The 17793-nt window shown below is 34.4% G+C and overlaps 1 long non-coding RNA gene across 2 annotated transcripts; it reads left to right on the top strand.

Annotated features, from left to right (window-relative positions):
* The first annotated feature begins 325 nt into the window (after positions 1-325).
* LOC119643422 lies at positions 326-3163 on the top strand. Of its 2 annotated transcripts, XR_005248281.1 has the most exons (4): positions 326-674; positions 1656-1759; positions 2590-2817; positions 2906-3163. It is a non-coding gene; the product is annotated as an uncharacterized LOC119643422 (long non-coding RNA). The 2 variants fall into 2 exon arrangements; XR_005248280.1 differs by lacking the exon at positions 1656-1759.
* The last annotated feature ends 14630 nt before the right edge of the window (positions 3164-17793 follow it).

The raw sequence follows: 17793 nt of genomic DNA, 5'->3' as shown, positions 1-17793 counted from the left end.
GATGAAACTATTGTAAAAATCGTCGTTGAAATTTATAATTATTCCTTTTTTCTATCCACTTTTGTGATAACATGAGGTTTTTTAATTATCCTAAACCTCAACTGATTCTTCCTCTATTTTTCTTTTTTTACTAACTGAACTTTTATTTATAATTTAATAGATTACATTTTAGATAGCTTTTTATTTTCAGAGAAAAGAAAACCCACGATTTTATTGAAGTGCAAAACATTACTCAATAAGGCTTCGATATGACATATGTGTGGTAACACTGTTGACCGACGCATATGATTTCTGGATAATACCAAACTTCAAATGATACGTGTCAAAATTTCATTTCGTTCTTACAATTAGACTTCAGTTAAACAATGGTTTTAGGGAAGCTACTTTTCTTGCTTTCAAAAGAGTGCAAAATTCTAATTTTATATGTTGATTAAACGTTGCTTTTTGATTGGGAAGATTATGGCGTTCGTGTTTTGGGATGTGTAAGGTGCAATATTCACTGACTATTTTGAAAAGAAGAAAAGGACTAGTAGTGAATATTATGCAGCATCGTAGGTGTGTTTGAATGTCGAACTTGATAAAAACTGAAAGTTAAACCACAGATTTTTCGAGTAATGTTCTATATTAACATTAACATTATTAGAGATTAAAAAATAAATGAAAAGTGCTTGAAAGTAAGTAACAAAAACGAACTACTTTGACATATAAAAAGTTTTCTTGGTTTACAAATCAACGCTCAGCTTCAAAAAGCATATAGATGTAATTAATGAATCTGAGGAAAATGGATAAACTAACAAATTTATAAATTTTTCATGAAGTACTCTTAGTAGGTCTTTTACAAAGGTAGTAGCAAAGTATATCAATATGCTTCCTCCATCCCAAGTGCATCTCATTTGGTGAATTTTTGGGGCGTACAGATTTCTTTACCGCGAATATAAGTACTATGTATTCGGCCTTTCTGTTGTTTAGACCTACAGGACTTTGATTTTGCGATTCTGAGCACACTACTCCGTTTGCTAAGAAAAATGCAAAACTTATGGAATTTTCCCTCCTTGGCATTATCGCTTCAGTCAGCGTAAGTATCATACGTGGCTTGCAAAGCGTCGACCTTACTTCAGGGTTCTATTTTTTCGCACGCAGTTGCTTTTCGTTGCTGATGTGTTGTATTTGTTCGGTATGCGAGTTTGCATATGGAGTACAAGATTTCTGCGCGAGAGGTAACTAGAACGTGCATAAGCACTCCTATTAAACTCTGGTACTCCGTTTCATCGATGTTCTCACATCAATCGGCGTTACATACTACGCAGTGTCCTGTTTTATGTGGTGCGGCTATTGAACGGCAATCTCCCATTTTTTAAAACGGTTATATTTTCTTTATGTATTGTTTCCTGCAATTTTGTATGAACTAGTTCGTAACTGGTGTTCTTCGATTCGGTTCATCGTCTCTTTATTGGATAGCCTATAAGTACGATATCAACATATATCGGAAGTATGCTTATCTTCTTGTAACTCTACTTTGGGTTTCCCTTCCTGTAGCCCCGGCTATGCTCAGGGCTAATCCCAGGCGTTGGCTCCAAGAACATTTATTGTTTATTAAGGAGACCTTCCATTTGCTGTTTGATTCGTCTGGTTTATTTTTTTTTTCTTGCTCTCAGGAATATGCTAGATTGTTATATTACAACCGCTCAGGACAAGAATAAATTAATACAGAAGAAAATACGTGCGTGAACGTACGTGCGAAGGAAAGGGAACCAGCAGAGTAAGTGTGTGATGTGTAACGCTTTAATATTTATCGTAAATCACTGTTATCTGTATCTGTCATATCGCTAGAGACGGCAGTGAGGATATTTCATGGATAGTTTTGAACCCTCGTAATGCCAGCAGAACTTAATTTTATTTTACGCCGGCTTAGATCGGTTTCATCAAAAAAATCTAAGAAGGTTAAATAAAAAAAACTTTAAAGAAACGCTAGCCCGTTGTATACCAGATCTTCGTCTGTTATATTCAATGTCGTTTTATTGTCAATTCGCCTTAATATGTTCGTCCAACATTACGTACGTGTGTTCAGGTGTTTAGGTTATCATTTGTCTCCCTTTCGTGTAGACACTTATAACCATCCTACACTAACCACCCATCTTAGCAAATTTGGAAATTGGAAACTTTACTCTTTATTCCGTTTTTCTATTTGTTTTATTCAACGAAAGAAAATAATAATAACAATAACAAAAAACCAACATAATATTACTATGGGTATGATTCGTTGTTGTTGACTTGCTACACTTGCGGTGCACAATCAACCTTGATTAACTTCATCTTACATCACTTGTCCCCTTCTTATACTTGTGCACCCCAAATCGGCTTGCTCTTCCTTTTCAGAAATAAGTTCATTGTTGAATCCCGCGGAATAAATTAATATCACATTTCTTTTTTTTTACTTTATGTAAAAAAAAAATGTAATGTTTTCTTTATAAGTTTATTCATAAATGTCATAAATTAATTGATAAAAAGCATTATTATAAATACTACTTTAAAAATTTCACTGTGTTAATAAATACAATACAATTTGCAACAACCGTATGTGTTGTTCAGCGTACGCATTTATTTTTCAGACAGCAGTATGATTGACAGTTCTATTCCAGGAAACAACTAATCACCGACGTTCTGAAATTATAACACTTTCTATTTGATCGTCGCTGTACAAAAGAATGACCTGTGGTCCCGCGCGTTATTTTTGTAGTTGCCGATTCACTACACATGATGTGCTGCTATGAAACTACTAATACATGTCTGAGAGATATGAGCGAAATATATCTTTTGGTGAATATCTAATTTATTATGTTGTATTATAATGAACACAGAGCTTAATGTAATATATCTCTTCTCAATGTATTTTGCTGTTGTCAAGGGGATTTATGAAAATTTCCTCGACGTCAACGGCAGACAAATCGGTTGTTAATACTTAAGCCATTCTGTGTATGTGTGTATGCATATAAAACGGGTCTTACTGTGCAATGAGCAAATATGGAGAAACACATCTTCAATTAATAATCCTAGCATGTATATTAAATAATTAGATATATTAGTATATTAGATAGTTAGATAATGTGAATATATGAATATTAGATAATATGTAACATTTATATATGGGTACTTACGTATTAACGCCATCGCGGCAAAAATTCCGTTAAAAAACCAATAAAAAGCAACCTTTTAAACTTTAAAAAAAACTTTTCTTGGCTTCTAAATATAATTATAATAATAATAATATTTTAATAATAATATTTTTGCCGCGGTGGCGCTAATACGTAAATACTCCAAGATGTATATAGAAAGCTACAAATGCCATTGTATGGAGAAAAATATATAAATATATATAATATACATATACGTGGATATATATTTATGAGATTACTTGTATATATAAGATATATAAGTAAGTACTATCAGATGGGTATGTTTATGTGAAAGAGTATAGTGACTAAAAACCACTTATATGATGTATATATATATAATAAGTAGGGTGTATATGAGAATCTAACAGATATTATACAGAGATATAATATAATATCTATGCCAATATTATATATAGAAATGCAATAACGAGACCTTCATATACCTTCTAGAGCGTCGTAAAAAGAACGGAGGATATTGTAAGCAAGCAGCCACTCCTTACATCTTTATTAATGCTTTTGGTATTAGCGCAAGGTTCAATTTCACATTGAAGAAAGCCACTTGCTTCAAGTTACTGTCCAATTGGGGGTTCTGTCTTGAATCAATGGAACGACTTCATCAATCTTGACTTAACTTACACCCTAAATTTGAGAACATTCCTTAGTCTCGGTCTGACGCCTTCTACATTTCGATTTTTCTCTTCCTTCAAGACAAAAACCCTGTTATTACGAAAAACTTTTCCCTATGAGAAAGTTTCAGTGACTTCCATGTAATAAGTTTTCAGTAATCCCTGCTATTTTGATTTAATGGCTTCCCGCCAGTGGTCTGGATTTTCGTAGACGAAACTATTGCGTGTATTGGCATATCGCTTAAATACATCGAACTTACAACGTTGTATCACTTTCTAGAACTTCCAAAATCGCCTTTTCGAAGTATCTTCGTTTCCGGATTTATCATCAGAATTAATGCTTTCACGGTGTTGGGCATTTTTTTCCGCAGGTGGAGGTAAACTTGTTGAATAAGCGGTATGCCTTTGATGTGTTAAAGTAGAGTAATCGACCGTAATGTATTCTTTGCATCGTTGTTTAAATTTTTTTCGCCGACATTTTTCTAAAGTCATCGCCATTAAACTAAATGCTTGTAAATGTGCTGCCGCAAATATTCTTCCATACCGGCGTTTACTCGAACGGTCTCAGCCCATAATGACCCATCTACGTCTGCACAAATCAGCGTACACATTGCCGTCTTAATTATTGCATGATTGAAACGTTCTGAGATACCTGGAGATTCTATAAACCTACAACGTTAGTTACCATGAAAAAATATTTTGCTTTGACTAACAATCAAATACAAGCTCCATATTGTTGTCACTTTTAAGAATTCTCAATTTACTTCCTGTTTGTTGTTCAGCCATCATTTTAATTGTTTTGAATCTACGCAACTTTACTTCACCGAAAGTAAACGCACACAAAAATAGATTTGTCATCAATTAAAGAATGCCTATATTTTCCACCTCCTATTGATGGTTTAGGCATGGGCCTCTATACGTCCGTATAGATTATTTCGCATATTTCTTTTGCTCAGCTTGCCGAATTGGTAATGGTTGCTTTGGTACTAAACAAAAACAAATCTATGACCTTCTTTACGTGTAAAATTATTCTTCCGTGTTTGTGCCTGATTATTCCCTTTACGTTTTAATTACCAAATAATATACCCATGATCCACTCCTCTGGCTACTGAAAAAAAACTACGCTGCGGACCAGGGATAAATACGACATCGATAAGTGACACGTTGAAATCCTTCGTAATGGATGGTACAGTGTATTTGTTTATACCATTTGGTAATCTTCTGCAAAGACAATTGCTTTGTCACGTTCTTTGAACTCTTTAAACTCATCCAGATTACAACATATATGATATGATACAACGTTATCGACGCGCCAATTATCGGGCGATAACGGCTTCTCAATTGTTGCTGCCAACAATGCAATTTCAGAGCTGTTGCTATTCCGGGGACCTTTCTCGTTCTGTATTTTCCCCTACATTAGGCTACTTAGTGCCCTTTCCGACTACAGTTGTATGGCTTTTGACATTCGAGCGCTGATCACCACTTGTCGTTAATACGCGTGCTGTATAGATAATCGTTGCCTTTGTTTCTTGCATAAAATTAGTGTTTGCAACTTTTTTTCTTAAATCATGCATACTAGTTCACTGGTGCTTGACTCGTTTGGTCAGGGTGTGCATGTGCTGTGACGACGTCCTTCTTCGATTAAATTAATTTTTACGGTTTTCAAAACCGGCAAATTTTATGCGTGGGTCCAATGCAATTATTAACCGTTAAACTTTGGAAGGCTGACTAAAAGCAAAATTACCACCAACCCTTTTTTGAACACTTACTATAAGTTCAGCTAATTTCTCTGCGATGGCGTTATTTGAAAACGTATTCTAGGATAAATCCATCCTCGGTGATTCTCAAACCTAGTAGCTGTAAGTAGATGAGTAAATAATGTATCTTTCCTTACTAGTCTTTTTGGTCTGTGAATCTCTCCATTCAGATGATCGATACCTCCTTCACCGATCGATAATTTTTTGTATAAGCTAGTTGTATTGGAATAACAATCAGTTCAACAGCCATCATACCTTTATTGTCTTTCGTTCTGGAAGTTTTAATTCCATCAGGTTTACTACCAATGGCTTGATTCACCTGAACCAATTTCCCATTAATCTTGGTAGACCAACAGACTTTTATTTGAAGTCCTCCTGAAATGTAACTGTTCCAGCCGATACCTCAATGATAAATATTTGCAAATTCATATTTTCTTTACTTTTGCTCTTTTATCTCGCAAGGCTGTACTTCACTCATAATTTGGAGTACATTTTATTCTTCTTTTACACTGCACTATTCTTCAACTGGAACCTCTGCGCCACTCCTACTATATACCAACTTTTCTTTATAATGCATTCACATTAATTTATAATTAACTGTTAACGCTATCAACAATTGGGACACCTTTCTCTCGATCAATCTACTGCTAGCACTATTTGCTTAAATTGAAAGTTAAAGGGAACTAAAAAAAAGAAACAATTATATGTTGATGGTATTTTTGTTTCTCTTTGTTCATTCAAAAAGGCGAAATTTAATGCGTAATTATGTCTATGTGCTGAGTTATGGAGCTGCGTGCAGGTTGACTGAAAGTGAAAGGAATGTAAAAAGGAAATTTGATTATCGGTGATCCGCTATCATGATTGCATAGGCCATTGCTTTTTTTGTATGGACGATGGCAGAAGCAGCCCAAGAGAGCCCTCATTCTAATACGCGGAAGTTACTTTTTTCAGGTAGCATATCGTATGAAAATTAAATTGAATTTACGGTTACGTGATTTGATCTCAGTCCATGAAGGTCACTGTAGAGTTTCTTCTTTTTCCATTATTCTCGGGTGCGACGAATTGCCGCACATTATATTGTTTAATAGAGCTGAACACAAAGTATTAGATTAAGATCTGAAATAATCTAAATGGTTTGGACCTAAAGGATCTTTCGTTACCAGTTTGTGGGATAGCTTCAATATTTTATATGACAAAAACGTTGTAGATATGCTAGATTTACCAAAATTATTGTTCAACTTACGTTACTTTATTTTATAGGGTTACAGTAAGCCAAAACGGCATTCGGTTTGGAAAAATAAAATTGATTAATACATTATAACAAATGAAAGTGGCGCTTATGTCTAGTGTGGTGCATTTTGTTAGTATTTTCCGTGTTTTTAGCTTTGCGATCGTGGCTGTAGTGGGTGTAATATGGTTTAATAACATCACGTAACCTTTATCGGTTTTGGTAAGTTACGGGAAAATCTGTGGTCCGTTAAAAAGCCATGAGTGCCAGCCACAGTGTAACTTGCAAGCCTGTCTATTTCATCAGTTTAGAGGTAAAATAGTGGGAACACTTCCTTTCCAGGTCAGGCGGGCTGATTGCCGATGAGCAGTAGGGGTGCCGAAAGTCATAGTATTAGCAAGTATAGGCACGCATCTAGAGATCTGCTACCTCTTCTAGCAATTTGTTTCATATATTAATTCCACTCAGTATATCAGACACATCTTTGTAAATTTAACTACTCTAGTTTACGTTATTTTCGGTAATTTGATTACATCGTGATAGACCTTGAAGTAGAAATACCAACGGCAAGCTCAAGGGCATCACATTCTTTTGAAAATCTCGTAATAGTGAAAACTAACACTCTAGATAAGCTGCAGAAGGAACACGCTAAAAAATTCCAGTGAGAAAACTAGCCCGTTTATGCGGCCGTAAGAAACTCAGGGACCGCACTAACTGCGAACCATGTCATCAACAGTGAGAGTGCTAGTGCAATCCGGCAGTCGTCTAAAAGAGACCTGGTGGCAAAGAGAGGTGGCTAACTTGATCAAAGGAATGCAAGAAAATAAAGTCGATGAGCTTTTAAGTAGTCTCTGGTGTTCGCCGGTAGTCTTTCTTAAGAAACGGATGACGCACTCACATTTTGTGCGGTTTATAGAAAGCTGAATCAGGTCACGAAGACAGCTGTTCCCTACCTAGAATCGACAAGACTGACTAACATGTTCACAATGGTTTTCAATTGTGGATATGAACTGCGGCTACGGCCAAATAGTGTTCGCGGAGCGCAACAAGCAAAATTTCGCAATTGCACGAAATACCCAGCTTTGTAGGGTCTTGAATGTACTACTGCATTTTTTCACGCAGATTTGCTATAGTTGCCAGTGGTCTGTATGGTCACCAGGAGAAATCGTTACTTTCTATGGAAATCTATAATTCGCCACTCATTTCAGCCTATCAAATATCAGGAAAAATGTTTATAATAGTTACTGATGCAAGTGTGATACGATTAGCTCGTATGTCCTCTCAAGCAATTGGTGCCAAGGAAAGGGTATTAGCGTACTACAGTGAACACTTACCCAAATCCGAGAGAAATTGTTAGGTGACGTATCGGAAGCTGGTCGAAATTATGCAGTTCATCAAATAGTTCCACAAGTTAGTATACGGATGAGTGAGCATTTCACTTATTGATAGAGCCTACCACTTTTGGCCTACCGGGAGTGAGAGGAATATGTGGCCGAGTAAATCGAGATATTACGTCTGCCATTGCAGGCCGATGGAAACTTTTCAAAAAAAAAGATACGTTGGGTAAAACTGGCCAACGGCGTTTGTACGTCATACTAGCCGCTGCAGAAAGTGGTAGACAGGCCACGTGGGAGCAGGTTGGTCGGAACGCTTTGGCGCACGTTGCGTAATAGAGACGCTTCATAGGCTATAAATAAGGAATTAGAAACGACCAAACGAAAACCATCTTGGTGTCACAAACATTTCAGAAAAAACTAAACAAAATTTGTATTGGAGATGATATCAAGAAACTACATGATGGGTTCGCAACCAAGAGACAAAGACAATGTTGGATTCAGGTTAGGCGATTTAGAGCCGACATGATCGCGTCAAAAGCGAAACTTCGAATCGATAATCTTACAATAAGTTTGCAAACGCTTAACGTTAATGCGATGACAACAGCTCCGTTGCGTCCAAGGTCCGATGTGATAGTTGAGAGGTTCAATGAAACCCCCCAACAACCTCCCAAAAGTATAATTTTTTTTTTTAACTTATATTTAATGTTTGAGCACCCATTTTACTCATATTCAACTTAATTCTTATTGAATATTCAAGAACATGTCCAAATGCTTTATTTTTGAATCCACAGGAAGAAGTTCTCTATCAAAAATGGTACTTTTCGATTCGAACGGCTTGAATCTTCTATTGCAATATAGAAGAAGCTTTTAGCTCATTGTTAATGTAGGCAAATACAAATTCTAAATCAAAACTTTGTTAACAAATCTTCGGGAAGTCTATGCTAAATTCTTAAGACTGAAAGGCATGTGAACAAACTCAAACATACCGAAGAGTTTACTTATAGCGGTTTTATGTATATCTTCTGCAGTCATAGGTATCTGATGATACACTTTAACTGAATCCAACTTAGACAATATGCTTTTGGTAATTACATTTATGTTCTGTCCAAAGAACTTTTGTGTTCGTAAGTGTAAGTGTATGTATACTAACCTCGTCATTCAGGAACCAACAAAACATTCATTTAATATAATAATTTAATATAAGAAAGTGAATTTAATGAAAATTAAATTAATTAAATAACTCTATACTTTATCCCCAAATAAAAACTAATTTTAAAATAACAAAATTGAGTCAAGAAAAATATTTTTAGCAAAGTCCGCTACTTAAGTTATGGTAACTTATGCAAGAAGTCTGCCGACATTAACATTAATTACAAAATTTTTCATTTCCTTCAAAAGAATATTTTCCTACTTGATTTTCTACAACTTCTTCAGACAAGATCAGATTTAGGGGGATGAAAGTAGCAAACACCTAAATCTGATCTCAAACAAAACGAAAAATAATCACATCGTCAACATAAGATCTTACAGCTGTTATTATAGTCTTATGAACCCTTTCAGAAGCATTTGCTTAAGAAAAATGAACTGCAGTAAAAATTTGCTGTTCACGTTATAGCATAACAGAAGAGATTTAAATTTCTTTGCTACAAATCGGCTCTCGTTATCTGTTACAACCGTTTGCGGTATTCTAAGCCCAAAAAATATTTCTTATTCTATAAACTTACGGGTCATGCCAGTGTTGAGCCCCTTCATAAGTTTAATAAAGGGAAACTTAGAAAAGTGACCAGTACCACCAATGTTCCGTTATTTCCATTTCGAGAACGAGGATAAGCACCAATAAAATTGACATAAAGTCGTTGCAAAAGACTATCTCTATCAACCATTTCATCCACTTGTGGTCGAACAGCTTGACAAGTCTTAGAGGAGTTCGCGTAATCACGAACACTAATAACCGTACCAGGCCAATAATAATATTTCTTTAAATTTTCCAAAGTTTTCTTCAGGCCATAACGCTTCACTGGGCAGCTCACTTGCTAACCACAGCTTCCAGGCAAATTCATTATGTAAAGCGTCGGTTCTTTCTTTATGTCTACAAACATTCCTTCCATTATCTTGATATCAGGAAAATTAGAGGAGTTTTCTTTAAAATTCTAGATTAAGCTTCCATAATCGTTTATTTCAAAATGTGGACGTTCCAAGTCAACGAATATCGCGTGATCTATTTCCCTGACTTCATAATTATTCATTCTCGATAGCGCATCAGGAACAATGCTTAGTGTTCTTTTGCAATGTATAATTTTGAAGTTAAAGGCTTGTAATTTAAGTGACCATCTAGCTAAGCGCGAACGAGGTTCAGTTTGAGACATCAACCATTTCAAGGAAGCGTGGTCCGTAATTATTGTAAAGTTATAATTTTCTATGTTAAGTCTATATTTTCTTACGCTGAGTACGGCAGCTAAACATTCCTTGTCAGTAACTGTGTAATTCCGTTTAGTCTTAGTTAACTTTTTCGATTTAAAGGCTATGGGTAATACATCGCCTTGTTTATTCATTCGCACCAAAACTCCAGCGACACCACTATTACTCGCGTCACAATGAATGGCGAACGGTTTACAGAAGTCAGAACTATGAAGAAAAGACGCAACACTTAATTTTGTTTTCATTTCATCGAATGCTTTCTGTGCTACTCGTCTCCAAAGGAACTTTCGTTTATTTCCTGTAAGATCACGCAGCGGTGTAGAAATATTAGCATAATTCTCAATGAACTTCCGATACCAACCAGTCATTATCAAACTCTCCCATCTCTTTTATTGATTTTGGAATTGGGAAATCACGTACTGAAGAAATTTTTACTTCTATATGACGGACAACATCAACTTCTGTTTTCAACTCATTCGAGATTATTTTATCCATGTGTTTCGACAAATTTTCAAGAGCGTTGCATAGTGCAAAAGGCATGACCGTGAATTGGTAAAGTGATCGTCCTTGTACTTTAAATGCGGTCATTTCTTTATATTAAGCATCAACAAGAGTTTGCCAAAAGGTATATTTTAGATTCAGACCAATAATAAACTCAGCTTTTCGCTGCTTAAGAAACCTGTTAGGAAAAGGATAAGCGTCTTCGGTTGTTACCAAATTAACTTCTCGACTATCGAGACGATTTTTACCAGGTCTCCGAACTAGAAGTACGGAACTGCATGGACTAACTAACTCTTCAAAAGCTCCAAGATTCAACTCCTCATACATCTATGATTCGTTGCTTAATTGGTTTGCAAGTTCCAAAGTATTGTCTTGGCAATAATATTGGTCCTTCCTTGTACTTCTTTAGTAAACGAAGAAAGCAACTTGATTGCATTCTATAAATAATTTTTCCGTGATTCATTTAATTTGCAATATTTTGCTGCTTCTTTCTTTTCTTTTGAATCCGTCGTAAACAGACAAATATCGGATAAGAGACTAAAGGTTTTCCAAAGATCAATTCCTATATATAACGATTGTGATAAAAACGGAATAATGCACAACTCAGTGATGTTCTCAATACCTTCAAATTTAAGGCGGGTTCTTAAAGAACCTAATTGAGTTTATGTGTATGTTGACCAATCCTAGTTTCGTTTCCGGCAATAAATTTCTTCTGACTATTTTCATAGTTTACCTGATACTTCCAATAATGATGCAAGAAACTATCAAATTTTTCACCTGGACTTTGTGTTTCTATCCCCAATTAATTCCTGATAATCGATATCAGATTGGACATCTTTATACTGTGCTCGAAGGGCTGAGCGTAAAGAAGGCCATTTAATAAGCGAAACTAACCTGTCATAATGCTGATACCAATCATCTGCCTTGCCTTCAAATGGAATATTGGCAGATCTGCATGGTAAATCAAAATCTCCTCCGATCTCCTCCGGTTAGTGAAAACCTCAACTCTATGCAGATACGATTCAGTTGACAAGCCGCAAGTTCCTCCAAATCTGAACTTCCAATTGTAAATGATTCGACCCACTTTACAGTTAATTCAGCGTTGCTCGTATTCGATGGCACTTTAGGATTTTGTAAATTTCCAAAGCTGACACCATTAAGTCCTAAAAGTTGATCCACTTATTTACTCATGTCTAATGCTTTGAGTATGACTAAAGTATAGTTTGAAATAGGAGCCGCTTCGTCGAAGCTAAGTCTAATTTTCTTAACCCTTCCTCGATATTTTTTTGAATCGTCTCACCAAGAAAACCGAAAAATTCGATTGTTGGGCTTGCGTCGTAAGCAAAACCATTTCATTGATTTGTTGTGTAAGCTCAGTGGTCATAGATCGCGATTGATGAGTTGGTTCTGATGTATTAGTCATTTCTGTGGTTAATAATACCGTATCGAAAGTATAGCACATCCAACTAAAAGGAAATATAATTATATTAATATTACAAGTATATTTGCGAACCAAATATTAACCCTTTATTTATTTTTTAAGGTCGGTGGATTTTAATGGAAGAGTATAAGAGCAGATACTGTTCACGGAAAATGATAAAATTCGCAAATATTTGTACAGCACTTCGTAACACTCGCTTACACTTCACAGTAGCAAACAATGAATGCGAATGTTTAGCAACCCTAACTCAGTTGGATTATGGTGTTAATATTTTCATGGAAGAAAATGAGAGAAGAAAAAAAAATTAACATGAATTAACTTAATCTTAAACTTCTTCACTTTCTGTGATTGGTCGAGGGAATCCGTTCGTCTCTCTGAACAGCTTTAACATGTCGACGTGAAAAGAATTGTCCTCTCCTGCCCCCTTGTTTCTAATAAGTTGTATTTGAGCTTTCTGCATACCGCAGAAATTACATTTATTGCAAGCAAGTTCTTATTCGATCCTCTCGTTGTCTGTATTTGTTGACTCTTTCTTTTTTTTTTTACAACGTTGCTGGCCGACACGTAAAATAATCAATAAATTCAAATTACTAAGCGGAGCATTGTTTTATCTCTAATATTGTTAGTAATTTTTCTTCGGGTTCTGCTGTGAACACGCAACACATTAAGTTAAAACCTTTTGTTTACCTTTTGTTTTGTCACCTTCGGAAAAGTTTCGCGAAAAGTTTTGATGGCCGGGCAGGGACTGCTCATAAATGAACATCATCTGTTGGGCACAGGATAGGCAATATAATATAATATCACCATATTGAATCAAGAAAGGCAGTTTGCACCAAAGAATATAGAAAATCATTCATTTAAATCATTCACATTGTGCCACCACTCGATTTGTTAGCATTTGAAGTCCAATATGAAACTATCAAAATTCGGTGGAAACTATTTAACCAAATTTAAAGAGTATTGAAAAATTTTAATTATTTTTTATTTTGCTTACCAGATGCATCTTTAAGAGCGCTAAATACATTGTAAATGTGCGATGAAAACTAATTGATTCGAGCACTAATTGTGTATGGTATTATATAGATTTCATTTTCGATTTTCGAGTTTTTTAGCTGTATGCATGTACAAGAGGTGCGAAAAGAGCTCTCTCACAATCCGGCATTAGGAAAATTGCTCATGCTTTGTGTTAATAATGGTTGTTTAAACAAACAAACCAACCAAAACACATGTAAATTTAAAATAAAACGAATTCCCAAATTGTTTACTTATATAGATATGAAACAAAATAAAAATTTAAAATTTGTAAAAGGCAAGTAAATTAATTTTTTTTTTTCCTTTTTACTTTAATTGTCTGATTAACTCTTAACTTAACTCTTAAGCTTATAATCAATTGCATATCATCAATTTTTCCATACTCCATCATACACCCTTCGCTATCAATGATAAGGCGCAAAGGAGCAACAAACGTAAAAAACTTACCGCCAACTGGCGCAATCCATTTTATTAAACAAAACAGAAAAGAGGTAAGCAAAATATTGCTATTAAATAATCATGTAATGTTGAGAAATATATACAAATCAGGCGGAATGGTTCTTTTTCTTACATTGTGTCATTTGGCAGTGGAGAGATTGGTGGAAAAAGAATGTTGTAAGACGTAGAAGTGCTATTCGGGACATATCAAATCCTTTTGTGTCACCCAAAATGTGTAAGTAAATGATTTCATATATATATGAGCAATATAAATTATACAAGTAAGAACATTATGGTCGGGCAACGCTGCCACCACATTGTCTAAAAGAATTCTTATTGTTGCATGCAATTACTATTACGGGTAATGTAATGGGCACTGTTGTATAAAAAGAAAATAAAAAAAAAGGTAGTTACTTGTCAGAGGAAAAAAAAGAAAATTCAGTTAGTTGAGGGATTGTGTTTTTCGAACGAACAGCTATATGCTTACTTGAAGTGATTATAATCTCAGTTTTGATTTGTCAGGTTTTTTGGAGATTTTGAAATTTGGTGTTTCCTACATTTTTAAAGGAACTATCATTTCATTGATATTTTTTTTCAAAAGAAAGAAAAAAAAGGAAAAATAACAAAAACTTCTTGCTAAAAAAAAAACTACAAAAAGTGAAAATTTATATAGCTATATCGTGAACAAATCTATATTACGAATTTCAACCCTAACAACATACAAGATATAATTCAAAAGCAAAAAATACACAAAAATTTCAATTCTGTCCAATGGTCCACTCACACGTTAGTAATTGAAATAATTACGTGAGTCTAAGTATCAATTTTTTCCAATCATCCCTAAAGCGTTGAAAATATCCATCTTCTAAGCGGTTACGTGTCTTATCGAATCAATAAACGACAATTTTTTTTTGTATTTTTTTCTTATTATTAATCAAAAATTTTAAAATTTATACTCTGATAAAAAATCATTTAACTGCGGCGATGCGCATCAAAGTGGTTGTTTGACTTGGTAAGTTTCTTTTGGATTGTTAAATTAAAATAATCTAAATTTTCCTTTATTTGCGAATAACCTTCTATTATAAATCTGAGTATCCCTTGTTAAGTGATGTTAATTAAAAATAATTTTTATATTCTATAAATTGAAAATGAATTACTTCTTCTAAAAAAACAAAGGAAAAAAAATATAAATGTCATTGAATTGTGATACTTTTTTTTAGATTTTAAATTAGTTTAATTATATTTAACTTAAATAATTTCGTTTTGTTATTTGTTCTTTTATTTCTTTTTTTTTTTGGAAAAATAGAAAAAATGTATTATTATTAAAAATATTAAATAAGTGATAAGGCTTTCCTGGGGGGTGTCTGAGGGATGTAGGAAAAGCAGCGCATAATAAAAAATTTTTCCGGGAAAAAATTTTAAATTAAAAGTAAGCATTTTTTTTTTTTTAAATAATGAAACGTTTGTGGCGTAACAAATAAATTATCATGAAACTAATTACAATTTTTTTACCCGTCCAGGCCCGAAAACATGCGATAGATCCATAATATAAATAAAAAATATTTACATCCTTGCAAAGCTTAAATAACAAATATGTTACAGTAAATTTTCATCACCATATCTTAAAACTTAGACTTTTCTGCGCTGCAAAGGATCAATTTTTCTGAAAATCCTTATTAGGAACGGGTCCAAAAATCAGGCCCACATGGTACATTTGCTACAGTTAATTTTTTTTTATTAAATCATTATGAAATAATTTTCATCTTGAAGAAAGCTTTCATACCAATTTACAATGCCAACACACTACTATTTAGCCGCTTTTGCCGACAAATTTTAACAATTGCTATTTATTTAATTAACGACTTTTTGGAATGGAGCGTTATATGATGAATGATCGAAAAAGTGGACTGATACGAACCATTTTGAATATCCTTCGTCGGTGGGTCAAAACACGTCAACACACGTGCCAAATTTCATAAGGATATCCAAAATTTCTACCTGTAGCTTGAACACAAATTTACATGGATAGACATCAGACGGACAGACAGGCTTAGATCAATTCAGATTATGATTTGGAATCGATCGGTATAATAAAAGCTTAAACTTTTCTGCGTGTAGGCCCACACTACCTAGCACATCCTGTAACACAAGTAGCGCAGGATATAAATGTAAGTATATTTACGTGTAGATTTTTGTAAAAGTTTCAAAATTTCAAGTGTCAAAAGAGGCTTTTAAATAGTGACTCGATGCATAGACGGGACCCGCATTTATTTTCGTAAGCTCGCCCAAAAAAGAAAACGTTTCATAAACCGAAGAATACCGTGAATGGAATGGTGGTGAGTTGATCTACATCCATACATGGTTTTGCCTATACACATATAAATATATATGACAATTATAGCGGTAAATTAAAACTTCCTGGATCAAGCTACACCTCGCATGTGTGGAGGCATTCAAATGAAAGAGCTTCCCTGGAAGACCATTGGGCTAGAAATCCAAGCAATGGTTGATTCCTATAAGAAATAATAGTTATGTCAGGCGCAACATCGTCGTACCACTCAAACATTTTCAGGTGATAGCGGATACCCTTTAGAGCCGTGTCGATCCTATCAAACAGAAATACCATGATATGAATTACGAGGCGAGAAATATTATTCAGAAGTGCATTGATTTATAAACACATTATTATTAAATTCTTTTTCCAAAAATTTAATTAAGCTTTCATATCTTCAAGAGTCGATGGCACATTTCAATAGAAGAGCGGAAAAGCAGATATGATCCAAGGCAGATTGTAAAATTGGCACAAGTTTGTGCACACCTTCACAGCATTTGCGTACACTACAAAGTGCAAAATCCGAAATTTCAGGAGTTAACTTTATCAGCTCCCACCTTGATGACGGTGAGGACGTTTCGCTGGAGGTCTTCCATTTGAGGAAAATAAGTGAGGAGATAAATGTATATATCAATATATTAATATATTATATGAAATAAAAATAAAGTGGTGTACATTCAAAGTTCCAGCCTGCAATTCAAAATTTTCTTAAGAAATAGAAATATGAAATTATATGAAGTACGTGAAATTATGTCTTGTTTTTTTATCCCCCTGAGTGGCGGAGTAGGCAAGAGTCCCAACGAGCAACTCAATGCTCGTGGGTTCAAACCTCAACTGCGGTAGAGTTTTTAATAAAGCCGAAAGTCTTAGATCCTAGTGTTTTAGGACTTTAGTCTTAGAATTTATTCTCCGGCTAAATTTATAACAATAATAATAATACTTCTTGTTTTATTTTATCAATAATTTTACATAATCTATATTTGTACGATTTTGTTATTGATTACACAAACAAACAAACATCAAATTTGCCCCTTATTTTCCCATTATTTTTTGAAATAAATTTCGAATGGCGAAAGCTATACATAAGTCTCACACGACTGGTTCGCGGGGTATGCCATCCAAATGAGAATGGAAAGATTGGACTATTGCACCGTTTAGTTATCTCTGCTTCCATACACAAAATTATTAATTTTCCTTTTTCAATTTTTTTTCGCTCTTTCATTCTATCTCGTAGCGTTTGCTTACATTGGATGCTGGGATCTATCTTCTAATAATTTTTTTTGCGTGAATGGGCGAAATGTTCAATATTCTAAAATGGAATATTTTTTTGCATCATTTGCGCAGCAAAATTATCAAGTATTACCCCAAGGCATCTGTTTTAAACAAATGATATTAAAGACCGTAATTCCTACTACTGTTATTATTCTTATTTAAAAATTATACACATATAATTATATTCAATTTCTACGTTTTCATCAATATTCAACTTCCTAAAAGAGCAAACATCTCT

This window comes from Glossina fuscipes, unplaced genomic scaffold (assembly GCF_014805625.2).
Source record: "Glossina fuscipes isolate IAEA_lab_2018 unplaced genomic scaffold, Yale_Gfus_2 60755, whole genome shotgun sequence".
Classification (NCBI taxonomy): Eukaryota; Metazoa; Arthropoda; class Insecta; order Diptera; family Glossinidae; genus Glossina; species Glossina fuscipes.
This window is presented reverse-complemented; position numbering and strand designations above follow the sequence as displayed.